The sequence below is a fragment of the Wyeomyia smithii genome, chromosome 2 (assembly GCF_029784165.1).
Source record: "Wyeomyia smithii strain HCP4-BCI-WySm-NY-G18 chromosome 2, ASM2978416v1, whole genome shotgun sequence".
NCBI classification, from domain to species: Eukaryota; Metazoa; Arthropoda; class Insecta; order Diptera; family Culicidae; genus Wyeomyia; species Wyeomyia smithii.
Window position 1 is genome coordinate 28,878,791 of NC_073695.1, and position 12,366 is coordinate 28,891,156.

Below are 12,366 nucleotides of genomic sequence, written 5' to 3' on the forward strand. Positions count from 1 at the left end.
TTTCACTTTATTCATCTTCACAAAATGCAAACTGTTACTAACACATCTGGAGTAGTGCAATTGTATTTATATACGAAAACAGATATTATCGGTAACCCAGTAGTTATTGGTTGCGTACTTTTTAAACAGTAATTATTATTAAACAAGTAGGTAGTGTTACACGACAAACATATTTTTTTATAAAACATTCGGCAAGGGGGAACGTGTAGGTAGGCTAAGGTTTAGCGCTTGAGTTATTTATCCAATCGTTTTGTTGTCAAAGAATGAATTGTATATTTTTGATCAAGCATTCCAATGAACGTATGGTTTTTGCTTGAAAACCATGGACAAATTAAGAAAAACGTGTATTTTCCGAAATATTGATAATTTTTCGAGCTTAAATTTGAAATAACTCGAAAACCGATGCCTTTAGAATGTTTACTACCAAAAGCTTTTTGATTCAAAATAATTCTCTGCGTCTTTTAAAATCATCAGAATACAAATATTTTGAAAAATGTTTGAGTTAGAATTTTCATTAAAAAATTAATCAACCATAAAAAAATTATTTTTCATTTCTCCGTCCTGGACTTTTTTTGAAAAGTTGCGCATTAACGTCATGCTTCTTTAAAAAAAATAAGAAAAAAATTCAACTCTTTTTTTTTTAAAACTGAAATTTAATGTATATTTTTAATTTTTTTTTGGTCGAAACATTTTTTTTGTACAGTGTATATTTTTTCTATGATTCATTTTTAATTCCCTACAACTCATTCTCAGACAGTTTTTCTATACAACCAACGGTTTCTGGGCTACAATACTTCGAATAAAACCTATGCCAAAAGGCATACGCCCTTTTAGAATGTAACTCATGGGTGTAAAAAATCTCTCCATCTATGAAAAATGCTCAGTTTGCTAAGCCAAATACGTGTGCAAAGTTTCATTCAAATCAAAAATGGTCGATATTCGACCATCGGTCATTTGGCGCGATCTTGCTCTCTAACGGAAAAATTCTGGCCACCAGTTGCGAATCATCGTAACCACCACCTGGAGGAATACTGCGCTGCGTAATCTACCAGTCGTCGCGGTGCTGCGGTCAAACCGGTTTACCGGTTGCACGTTTGCATCGACATCGGCGCGGCTGGGTCTACGGAGTCTGCGCGCTCGCGCCCTGATCACGGCCGGTCGTGAAAGAAAACGAAAGTGATATTATCGGTTATGCTTTCTACATTATACATACAAGTGCGCTTTCTTGCTCTAACACAACAGTCTTTCCGTTTCGGTTTTGTACACCGCTGGCTACTAGCTAGGGCGATGGCGCGACAGTGACTTGAAAACCACATGCACCTTGCGGTACACGTCGTTGTTGGCCGCGGTTGCGCAATTGCGTATGGCTGGTGTGGTGTTGCAATATGCGTATGCGCAACCAATACGGGCAATCTGTGTTAACCCGGGAAGATGTGCAGCGCCTTGGGAGGTTCTAGTCGAGGTGGGTGTTCTCCGTTCAAGTGATGCGCGATTGTGGTTTACAGCTGCTGCTGGGTTCACCAAACGCGGTCCAGATCGGATCGGCTAATTTGCGTAATTCCAACTTCGAGGATACCTTAATTGAAGCAATCGAGAGAAAACAGACTACCCATTTGATTGGAAGATGCTCGGTCGTGAATTCCATCTGCTCGGCCAGCAATCATCTGTAGTTTCAACAGCGGTAGTTACTATAAGAACCGTTGCTACATTTTAAGATCAACTACACGCCACTCGACTGTGTAGTTGATGAGCGAAGTTACTTGTAGTTTTCATGCGTTTTTTTTGCTTGTATGGCTTCTGGCTTCCAGCGTACGGGTTGTCAGCGCGTTGTCTTATGACCCAGTTCAGCTACGTTTTTGCCTTTCGTTCTTTCTCGAGTTGAAGAAACTTGATGGCCTAACAACATGTGCAGGTACTGGCGGTGGTGATGAAGGTTACTGGTACGCGCAAAAACGGTATTTAAAAAGCACTGGCCCGTACGCTGATTATCGCTGCAGTGCCATGATTAAAACAGCGCTCAATTATTGGTAAAATTACGTTTCCAGTAATTGAACCCTTGGAAAAGTGGTGATACCGACTGGCAGCCCATCGTCCTGCTCAGGCCGCCGGGTGGTGATTTGTTTCGGTTGCAGGCGCGCCCTCGCTAGGGTAATTCAAATGTTTCGTAAACTTTACCCGGCCGCGGCGGAGTGCCGGTACGGTTTTGTAAATGAGAAGTGACGCTCTATGCGTCTCGAGTTTCGTAAACACAAGCCCATGAGTGCGATTGTATGTTTAACAACACCTCAAGTGAGCGGACACTGTTTTAGAAAAAAAAAAAAATGAAAGAAAAACAAGTCAGGGAGGAACTCGATATCTTATCTCGTGTTCGCGCGTTCGTCGGAACTTTGCGCTGAGGTCATTATTTTATTGGAGCTGATAAGAGGTTGTTGTTTCCAGCATTTGCGCCGTTACCGTTGGGGGAAAGTGGTACAAGGTGAGCGGTCTTGTTGGCTCAAGTGGAGCTCGAAGATAACCGGGCTCGGCAGGCGTCAACTGGTTCAATAGGGGTGAATGTTTGTGTTTTAGGTTACCGGTAAACGAACGATTATGCGTGTACAAAGTTGCAGTCGTCAAAAAATAAGGTCGAATGGCTTGTTTACAGTATTTTGATTTGTCTACGAAAATGAACATAGAACAAATATTTTAATACATGTGGTGAAAAAGAACCTGTTGATAGCTATGAAAACTGATTGTAAAGCTTTGTACGCTCAACGAAAAACATTACAACTTTATATCCCCTGAGGAAGGCTATGTCCAAAGGCCGAAACGTAGGACATAGAACAGAGTAACGTTTTAATCCACCGTTAAGACTAAAAAAAGCCTTTTTTCCCTATAAACTTTGCGTCATTACAGAATTTGAATATCGGCACTCATAATATATTCACCAGTAATAATATCATTCTTTATGTTTGTCGAACTTTAAAACAAGCTATTTCAGGCTAGGTTTACGTATTTGTTGGATAATCGTTGTGTTATACTTGAGGATATTGTGAATAAAGCAAACGAGAACAAAACACGGGTGCGTTACCTCATTTTGATCTGAAAAAAATATCATTTAAAGTGGTTGTGTGTTCATTGGAAACTCCTATCTTTTGTTGATAGTATCGCCTCGAATGGTAGTCATATTTTAACAAAAATAGAAGTAATCCCCCGTTAATCTGACACCTTTTTATTATAACTGTTTAATATTGAAGAAAAATAAAAACAGCAAACAAAACGTTCACTGTTACTGTCCACTATCTAACAGAACTTAGTCAGGTTTCTGAAGTTAAAGATAAAACTTCTTAAAAAACTACCACTATAACTGTGAATGTTTATGACTTCCGAGAGAAAAAATAAAAAGGCAATCCATGAATTAAAAACAAAAACAATTTGAATGGCAGTAATCGCACAACTCGGTAATTTCAGTTTTATCTACAAAACCGCATTCGAATCTAGCGCGCACTCACCAGTGTTTGTTTACAAACTCCCAGCAGTAGTAGGACCAGGGAGCCCCAGCAATCCGTAACGAGATTTACCCGAAGCTGGCATAACAACTCCGAAACGAGAACTGCAACACATTCGCCTCGCCGTGTTCGAAATTCACACTAAGCCCGGCTTCGGGGGTTGGTGATCGCCCAGCGATTATTACAGTGTAGGTATAATCTCACGCGGGGTGCGCTGATGGAATTAATTCGCTACAATTTTCCACTTTTCGGCACGATCTTCACTGGCACAAAATTATTAGGTTTCTGCAAACACTGAACCCCTAACGCGATGTTGCTGGACGGGGCTACGTGATTTGCCTCTGTCTGTTTTCGCCGTGGGATTGCACGGTTTAATTCAGCAATTAAAAGACACAAACAAAGCTATAATAATTGATAACCACGCGTGTAAGCGGCCCGTGCACTCCGAAGACACCCCGTAAGGATGAAAACTGCGCACTTTGATTGGGCTGAATGAATATATTTAGCCGCGCTGACTTCACCAGGCAATCACTATCAGCTTCGTGCGCAGAAAAATTGCTCTGGATTCGTTTTTTTTCTACTCGTTTGATTTAACTTGCAAAACACCGGAACCAGTTGCGGTGGTCTGCTCCAAACACATTTGCATGCGCACTATCGTGATTGTCTTAGATAGCAGGAATGATTTGATAGCCACTGGTTGCGCCGTGCTTCGCGTGATCAACCTCAATCAAGGATAGATGGGTTGGACCGAACCGAAAAAGGATAGTTATCGTGCTGAGTGCGGTTCGTTTTTGCGCACTGCGAATCCTCGAAGTGGAACTAAACTAGAACGTTATTCGTGAGACCGACTGTATTATTTTATGCGTACTGTATGATTAGTGCGGCACTACGAGGGACACTAGCTAGAGAGACTAAAACGCGAACAAGACTGACTGAAGGTCCCGAGACCGAGTCGTTCTATAGTACTGAGTGAAACAAATAAGTATGACCACGACTTGGCGATGCCCGCCGCGTGCTGCCTGTCATACGCTCTTCGGGAACGAATGCACGTAAACGTGAACGGTGTATTGCACGCTGTGTGTTCCTGATTGTATATGCTGATATTGGAGTACAGTGCCGCAGCGAAGAATTTGAATATGGCATTCCAGGATGAGAGATTTTCATCTTATTCATTTTGACTTAAGAGGAATCAGACACGTCTGAGGAGACATTCTATGGAAGCTGAAATTAGTATGTTGTTACAAACGAAAACAGATAAACAAGAGCACCACTATTTTTATACGCTCGAATATGCCAATATATTTTCCATGCGATTGGGTCATTTTGCCTTTTAGCGAACGTCGAAAAGGTGGAGGGGACTGTTTCAAGCATATTAGCTACCAATGCCAGCCAATTAAGAACGCATTCGAGCAAAATTTTTGGCGATAACACCGCTGCTGCAGCGATAACCTATCATGCCCACAGAAGGATTGATTGCGATGCCTTTACACCACGAAAGCTGAAGTAACATCGGTAGCACTATCGGCCGCAGGAAAAAAAAAGCATTCATATTGTGCAAATGTTGGTAATTGGCGTCTTGTTCAAAACCCGTACGATAGTCTACTGCTAAATAGTATAAAAGCATATTCTTAGCAGCTTCGCTTTGCAAATGTGAAAAAGAGTCTAAATTATGTTTTTTATATGACAATCATAGCCATAACAAATCGTAATACCATCTTAAAAAGCCTGCGTTTATGCTTCCACAGACATCTGTACTCAGACTTGTCCTTTCTCCTTAGAGAATCGCTAGCGTGTAGGAAAATATCGTTCACTGCGGGAACAACTGCTCTCGCACTGGTGGGCAGAACGACGCGCTTGCTTGAAGAGAGCAGCGAAAAAAACACTGTGGTGAAATCTGAAATATCTCTCCAGAGAGATAATAAACTGGTGTGAGCTTTCTCAATTTCTGTCCCTCAAACATATATCAAATTAGGGGAGCATCCAGATAGGGAAGTAGATTGCGTTGTTTGCTTTGCATCTCGAAACTGAAAAAAACCAGCAGCCCGTCACGCATGTTTGCTTTTCAAATGTTATAGAATTCATCTCAGCAGAGCTTACTGCATACTGCGCTCAGCTGTGGTGTAAGCAGCAAGTGTATTATTTTTCCTGCGAACGGAAGAAACACAACACAAAGCAGAATTGAGAAGTTTGTTGCAAAAAACTGTTACACGCAGTGCTGATGCTGGGTAAGAAGTGAGCGTAAACAGTGCTTGAAAACAGTCAAAAGTTTTAATTTTAGGCATTAGAAAACGTCTACAAAAATCTGCCCACATTTTCAGAAGTCTGCACCATGATGAAACTCGGACACAAATCTGAATATAATTTAAAAAACCTGTATATCACGTATGAGGATTCCAGAAGTACATTCTGTATTCTAACTAGTACAACCAGATAGAAGTTAAATCGAGCAACCGATTAATCGGAAATTAGATGGGAAATTATAGAAGTAAACAATAAACCAACTGAAGAATAAAATTATTCTAACTATCCAGTGGTGTAGTCAAGAGAGGGGGTTTTAGGGTTCAATCTCCGTGAGAGCCTTTAATCTAATTTTTTTTTTTATTTTCGGCTTCATCATTACTGTTTATTAGGCTTCTAACATTACAAAAACATTCAAAAAAAACCTTAAAAATTTCTGTAATTGTACATAGCTATACCATAATTTAACTATGTTTTTCATTGTAGATACATCAATTTTACATTAAATATCATTGTCCAGAACAATAAAAAACATCGTTTTTGTCATTTCTACCATGAAAAAGGGGGGTCGTTATGTATCTTAACAGTATTTTTTCAGGCATTTTTCCCATACATTAAGAAGTCACTGACAATGTTTTTCATGGTAAAATTATTGTCGGTGGTAGATTCAACAACAAAAACGTCGTTAAAACATGGTAATGACAAAGTTTTTTATTGTTATTTTTTTCGGGTGGGCCTTTTCTACGGTTACATGGAGCATGTAGGAGCGCTGAGACATTGTTTATTTGCCTTTCTTTGCTTTGTGCCATTTTCTTGTATTCTGATTTTTGTTTGCTATTTTACACGTTGGTAATAGTTTGGTAGTCATTCCACAGATTAAACACGAACAACGTTTGTAGGTGACTATTCGTGTTTGCGGTGTAGCTACACTAGATCTACACTTTTGCACTGGTGTTGGTTTTCAAGCTAGTGAAAGTCTGGTGCTCATTAAACAATCTCGACAGGTACAATATCAAAAATAGTAAATAAAATTCACTTAGATGTTGTAGAATGTATCATGAAGGAAGACTTCAGAAGAGGCCTGAGAAAAAACATGCGCAAGTCGTTGGTGCTGTAACTTTGTAACTAAAAAGCATCTCTAATTACACTCTTTAGTCCTACGTAACCTGTAAACCTAGTAGTGTTTTATTTTTCTTAGATACCACACTAGAATTCGACGTCCTATGCATTTCTACGATATTAGTCATCAAACTAAGTACGTCATCAAACAGAATTTTTCGATATCGAAAATTTCATGCTCAATCAAAAAAGTAAAAATTTGTCTGCTTTTATGAATGACTTTCGGAAGTCCGATTGCTGAAGCTAGATTAATCTTTTAGCTTCTTTCTTTAGTTAGGGACTAGAAATACATAAGTCGCCGTACTTACGAAAAAAACCGACAGTCTTGAATCAAGCCTATTGCCAGATTGATTTTATTAAATTCTCTTTCTCGATTTTCACCCTGCCTTTTTCTAGCTTTTGATTCTTGGCTTGGGTTGTCCCTTTCGCCTAAAGTTACCAAAAAAGGAAAACTTAATCGTTCATTTTTTCTGGCGGCAACAACTTTTTTCGCAGCCGTGTGGCCATCGTTGTTTCACCCACAGGAAACAAGGTGTTTAGTATCCGAACTTTATTCCAGCGAAGGAATGTCGAAAAGGTTGCATCGAATGTCTGTCTGCCTACGAGAATGGAATGTTGTGACCTTGTTCTGGGAAAGAGGCTGCATGGGGACTTTTTTCGAGAAAACGAAACCAAACGAACTTCGAAAAATCGATTTCCATTGGCATCCTGTTGTTTTTGTTATGCGATAAGCAACAATTCATATGTTGTTCTCGAATTGACCATTGCCCAATGCTCCAGAAACCGAATTTAAGAGGAAATTTTGATCTAGCGCTTGATAGCAATATTCCACAGAAAAACTTTCTTCTGCGAAGTTGTTACTATGATGAAACGCTTATTTTCATGTTAACATAAGTGACTAACATTTTCGATTAATTCAGAAGTCTATCTTCCTTATCTAAACAGGTAGAGATAAAAATATCTTCCATTGCTCCCGTTAATTTAAGTAACTTTATTAGTAAAGTTTTTTTTCATCTTTGTATATAACCACTTTAGATAGAAAAATCACCTTTATTGAACTTAATTGCACACCAAAACTGTCTTAAAGCGACTATCAAAATTTTTTTAAAAATAGCATTTTGCAGAGCTGAAATAGTAAATATCACAATCTAATTCAAAGATATTGATATTCTCCAAGAACAATACTCCCTTTTCATTTGTTTGTCGTTCTTTCTGAAGCAAACATGAAAAATTTCTTTTGAAGCGCATATTTGACTGTTACATATTTAATAAAAAAAACTTGAAAAATTGTTTATTTTTATATTAAGTAAATTCAATTTCCAAACATGAAATATGACAATTTTATATTTCTTACATTCAAAAGTACATACATCCGATTCCTCGCTTTTTTTTCTAAAACTAGAAATAGTTTTGTTTGTTTTTATCCAAATATATCGAAAATCAATAAACTGATTCAAAAGTTATGAATTTTGCAAATAAAATATATCGAATTAGGCTATTATTTATTTCAGAACCAAATCATCCAAAGTACTTCAAATATGCTCCAAATTGCAAGGATTGATCTTCATCAAAAATAATCAAAGCCATAGTATTTGGTTCGGTCGTTCTGTTACGAAATAGGATGTCGATCAAAAACAGGTTAATTCGATATATTTCATGTTGGAACAAAGTCATACCTTTTCAACCAGTTGATCAATTTTCGAAGTCTGTGATTAAATTAAAGAAAATTATTTCTAGCTCCAATATGTACTTTCGGATTACTTGTATTTTCAAATAAAAAAATTATAATAGCGTTGAAATATTTATTATTTTATGAATTTACTGATATACAAATAAATAACATATTTTTTAAATTACTCTACATGTACAGTCAAATATGCCCTCCAAATAGGGATCAAGAGATATTTTTTTATATTTGTCCCAATAATCAACCAATAAATCAAAAGTGTGTATTTTTTGAGGAAAAACAATAACTTTAAATGGGATTGAGCTATTTACGATTTCAATATTGCAAGATGTTCCTAAGACAGTTTTGATGTAAAAAATTAAAAAAAAAATTAGGGGAAAAAGGTATTTTTTTAAACTAAATCGTTTGTTTGCAAAGATAGAAAAAAGCTTTTTTACAAAATTGCACATAATTAACAGGGCTACAACATTGTAGGACAACGTTTATCTCTACCTGCAAAGATAAGAAAGATAGAAAGGTAGATTGAAAATATGAGAATAAGTGTTTTTTCATGTGTAACAACTTTGAACAAGAATGTTTTGGTTCGGACTGAATTTCTATTTTTAACAACGGCTTTTTCCCGTTAACACGCAAGTTCATTGGGCAGACGGCATATGAAGTAGAGAGAACGAAAATTAGGCGAACTGGAAATATGATACAGATTTTGGAAAAATATACCGCATCCCGTTTAGTTCAAAAATTTAGCCCGTACGGAGCACCTTCCGTAGTTGTGTCGCACTTGCAAGCACGACGCAGACTGACTTTGGTCTCGATCACACAGGTCTATAAGAGTTATCAGCATCAGCTGACTCTTCTGTGTGTGATGAGACATTCCTTTCAGTCTATAAATAACGCTTGCACAGCAGTGTGTGTAGTTAGGGATGAGCAATAGAATAAGGCGGCAGCGAAATGTCATACGATATAGATTGTGGAACAGTACCACCGTCCCCCGTAGTTTAATTGGTCAAAACACCATGCCGGAGACAGGGAGATTGCGGGTTGTACAAGAATGTTTTTTTTTCCAAATTTTCCCTTTAATCGGATTTCTGAATCATTGTGCATTGACTGAATTGCGAAATGATTTTTTTCAAACAACATGTGCATTGCACGGTAAGTAGTATCGCTAATAATAGATACAAAAAAAAAACACTGAATCTTTAAACGGGTGACAACTAAAAATTTGGATTTTTTTCTACAGCTGTCAAAACAGGTGGAAGAACTTAAAGAAAAACTGATTTATTTCTCATGAAGATACATTCAGTGTGAACTAACAAAAAATATTGATCATTTAAGATAGGTCCGTTACCGGCTTTTCGAATGCATCTCTTGATTCTACCGATCAACTATTTGCAATTCATTGATCTCCAGTTATTTTTGCACCGAAGAAACTCACAATCCCAAAGAAATCTTTTGAGCGTGCATGAACAAAACAAAAAACACTGTCATAAAGAGGAAAGATAGAGCTTCCATATACATATTTTTATTTCTCTCTGAGCGTGTTTATTGTGGAGTAAAAGAGCCCCAGAAAATCCAGATTTTTAGTTGTCACCCGTTACGTTGTTTTCTCCTATTCTCTCTCCTCACTATTCTCTCGGAATCATAGGGTTTTTTTTCTCTGTGTGGACTCATCACTGCGACCAGAGACATTTGATCTATTGTGATGTTGTCCAGGTGTTTTCTGTACTCCGCACTTCATATTATTGTCAGTATCACTATTGAAGCAAATGATACGCTTCTCATTTATATCCGTACTTGTGTGTGAGAATGTACCCTTTCGTTTCAAGCTTACTGCTATACTATACCGAGCCTCTTTCTATCCTACCAATATTGCCAAATTACAATTCCCTGGAGTGAGACTACACCTAACGTTCCTCTCTGGCCAGGTTAATTCTAAGACTTATCATGTCAAGAGGAAGGAGTCTTATCAAAACCTCGTTCCCCGTGCCAATATCGCCAATTACAATTCCCTGGAGAGGATTTACATTCCTGAAATCAGTTTTTATTATAAGAAGACTTATTTTGTCAAGACAAAGGAGTCTTATCATAACCTCGTTCCTCCTACCAACACCACGTCACAATCACAATTCCCTGAAGAAACAATTATTGCTTCACCTCTGGTCAGTTTTATTATTGGTAGGACTTATATTTTGTCAAGAAGAAGGAGTCTTATCTTGTTCTTCAAGCCATGACGGCGCCATAATTACAATTTCCCAAAGAGAACTATTATGCGTTACTCAGACCAGTTTTATTATAAGAGGGTCATATTTTTGTTAGGATGAAAGTCAACAGGGGTACTATAGAATTCAGCTTGAAGTGAGGGTATGTAGTGGAGAGCCTGAGAATAAACCGATGTTAAAGTCCTTTGACAAACAAATGGCCTGATTCTACTAAGATTTGAACCCACGACCACTCGCTTATTAATGCGGACTCTGTAACCTTGCGGCTACGAAGCTCCCTATACTGATAGTGGTTAGCCACATTTCATGAGATCGTCAAATATTTCTCCATGTAGACTGTGATGGCCTCATTTCCCTACTACAACGTAACCTATATTGAGAATGAGTAACGTGAGCGCGTCAAACTAGTGTTTTTCTCATCCCGTTTTCTTACATGACAGTCATAGATTCAGGTTATTCTCCCTCAACCTGCCATTTTCTTTTATATTCTCAAAATTCACATTTTTTATCAACCCTCCTAAGAGAAATCCTAACTAGCAAATCTAGAATTTTGTTTAGTTACCTTGCACCAAGCTTATGCGTTTCTATGAGCTAGATAATTCTCGCGAATGTTGGAATTTTAGGAGTCTTGTTTCTTCAAGAGTGTTCTGTGAAAGGGTCATACATGTTTTTAGGCAAAAATTTTCATTTTTATTGCTGATTCAGAACTGCGTGATCTGAATCAAAAAGGTTGCCTGAGCGTCTAATAATTCGACATAGTTGTATTATGAAAAAGACATTTTTGTTCTCACCGAGAATGTTGGACTAACTCATTAAAGTGCGGCATCAATTTGAAGAATTGATAGGATTTAGTATCGGAGAAGAACACTTCAACAAATAACAGTCAAATTGTCTCGAAACATTCTAGCCGCCCTGTCGGTGCACAATCAATTCGTCTGTCCGTCTGACTTACTGACTGACGATGACACACATATTATGGCTAGGTCACACGATCGGTACAGCCGCAGCGGCGGGGACCGGTGGCAACAGCGACTGCGATAGCGGTAGACAGTAGGTACAGTTGTTGTGTTACCTACCCTACATAAAGGGTAAACGCGGTAATGCGATGAGACGCAACGCCTGCTGCTGTGGCGGATAGAGCCACTTGCTCATAACTGCGGTGTTCTGTTCCGCTTGTCACAGTGACGGTTGTCTTGGTGTGTTTTTTTGCAATCGTCTATGTACACTAGCGATAGATAGCAAACACACTCCCGCATCATTGCGAAGGGGTAATTACTTTACGTTCCCCTTATAAGAGCATTGTTTTTGCATCTACTTAGTCGGTGCAATTAGTAGCGTATGACGTTGGTGTGCCGTTCATCATAATTCCATAGATCGACATTGCCGCCCGAGACGTACTAAGGGGTCATCCATGTACAATGAGGCAACAAGTTTCGTCAGTTTTGTTCATCACATTGAAATAATCGAATTTGTCATAGTGTCACCATTATTGTAAAAATTAAACGCGCATATCTTAATTTACGAAAGCTGTTCGGGATGAGAAAACGTAGCTCAATCAAATGATTGGATCGTAAAAGAAGCCCTATAAAAGGTATCCGCTAGGACAGTCGTTACCGAG

The 12,366-nt window shown here is 38.3% G+C and overlaps 1 protein-coding gene across 2 annotated transcripts in view; it reads right to left on the reverse strand.

Moving 5' to 3' along the window:
- Nucleotides 1–12,366, reverse strand: part of LOC129722765 (supervillin) — a 433,084-nt gene that overhangs the window by 350,001 nt on the left and 70,717 nt on the right. The window contains exon 1 of one of the 2 annotated variants that reach the window (XM_055676481.1): nucleotides 3,492–3,625. The exons of the other annotated variant lie outside the window; for it this stretch is intronic. The gene's annotated coding sequence lies outside the window, so the exon portion shown is untranslated. Of the gene's footprint in view, nucleotides 1–3,491; nucleotides 3,626–12,366 lie in introns of those variants that run through there. 2 annotated transcript variants of the gene reach the window in all.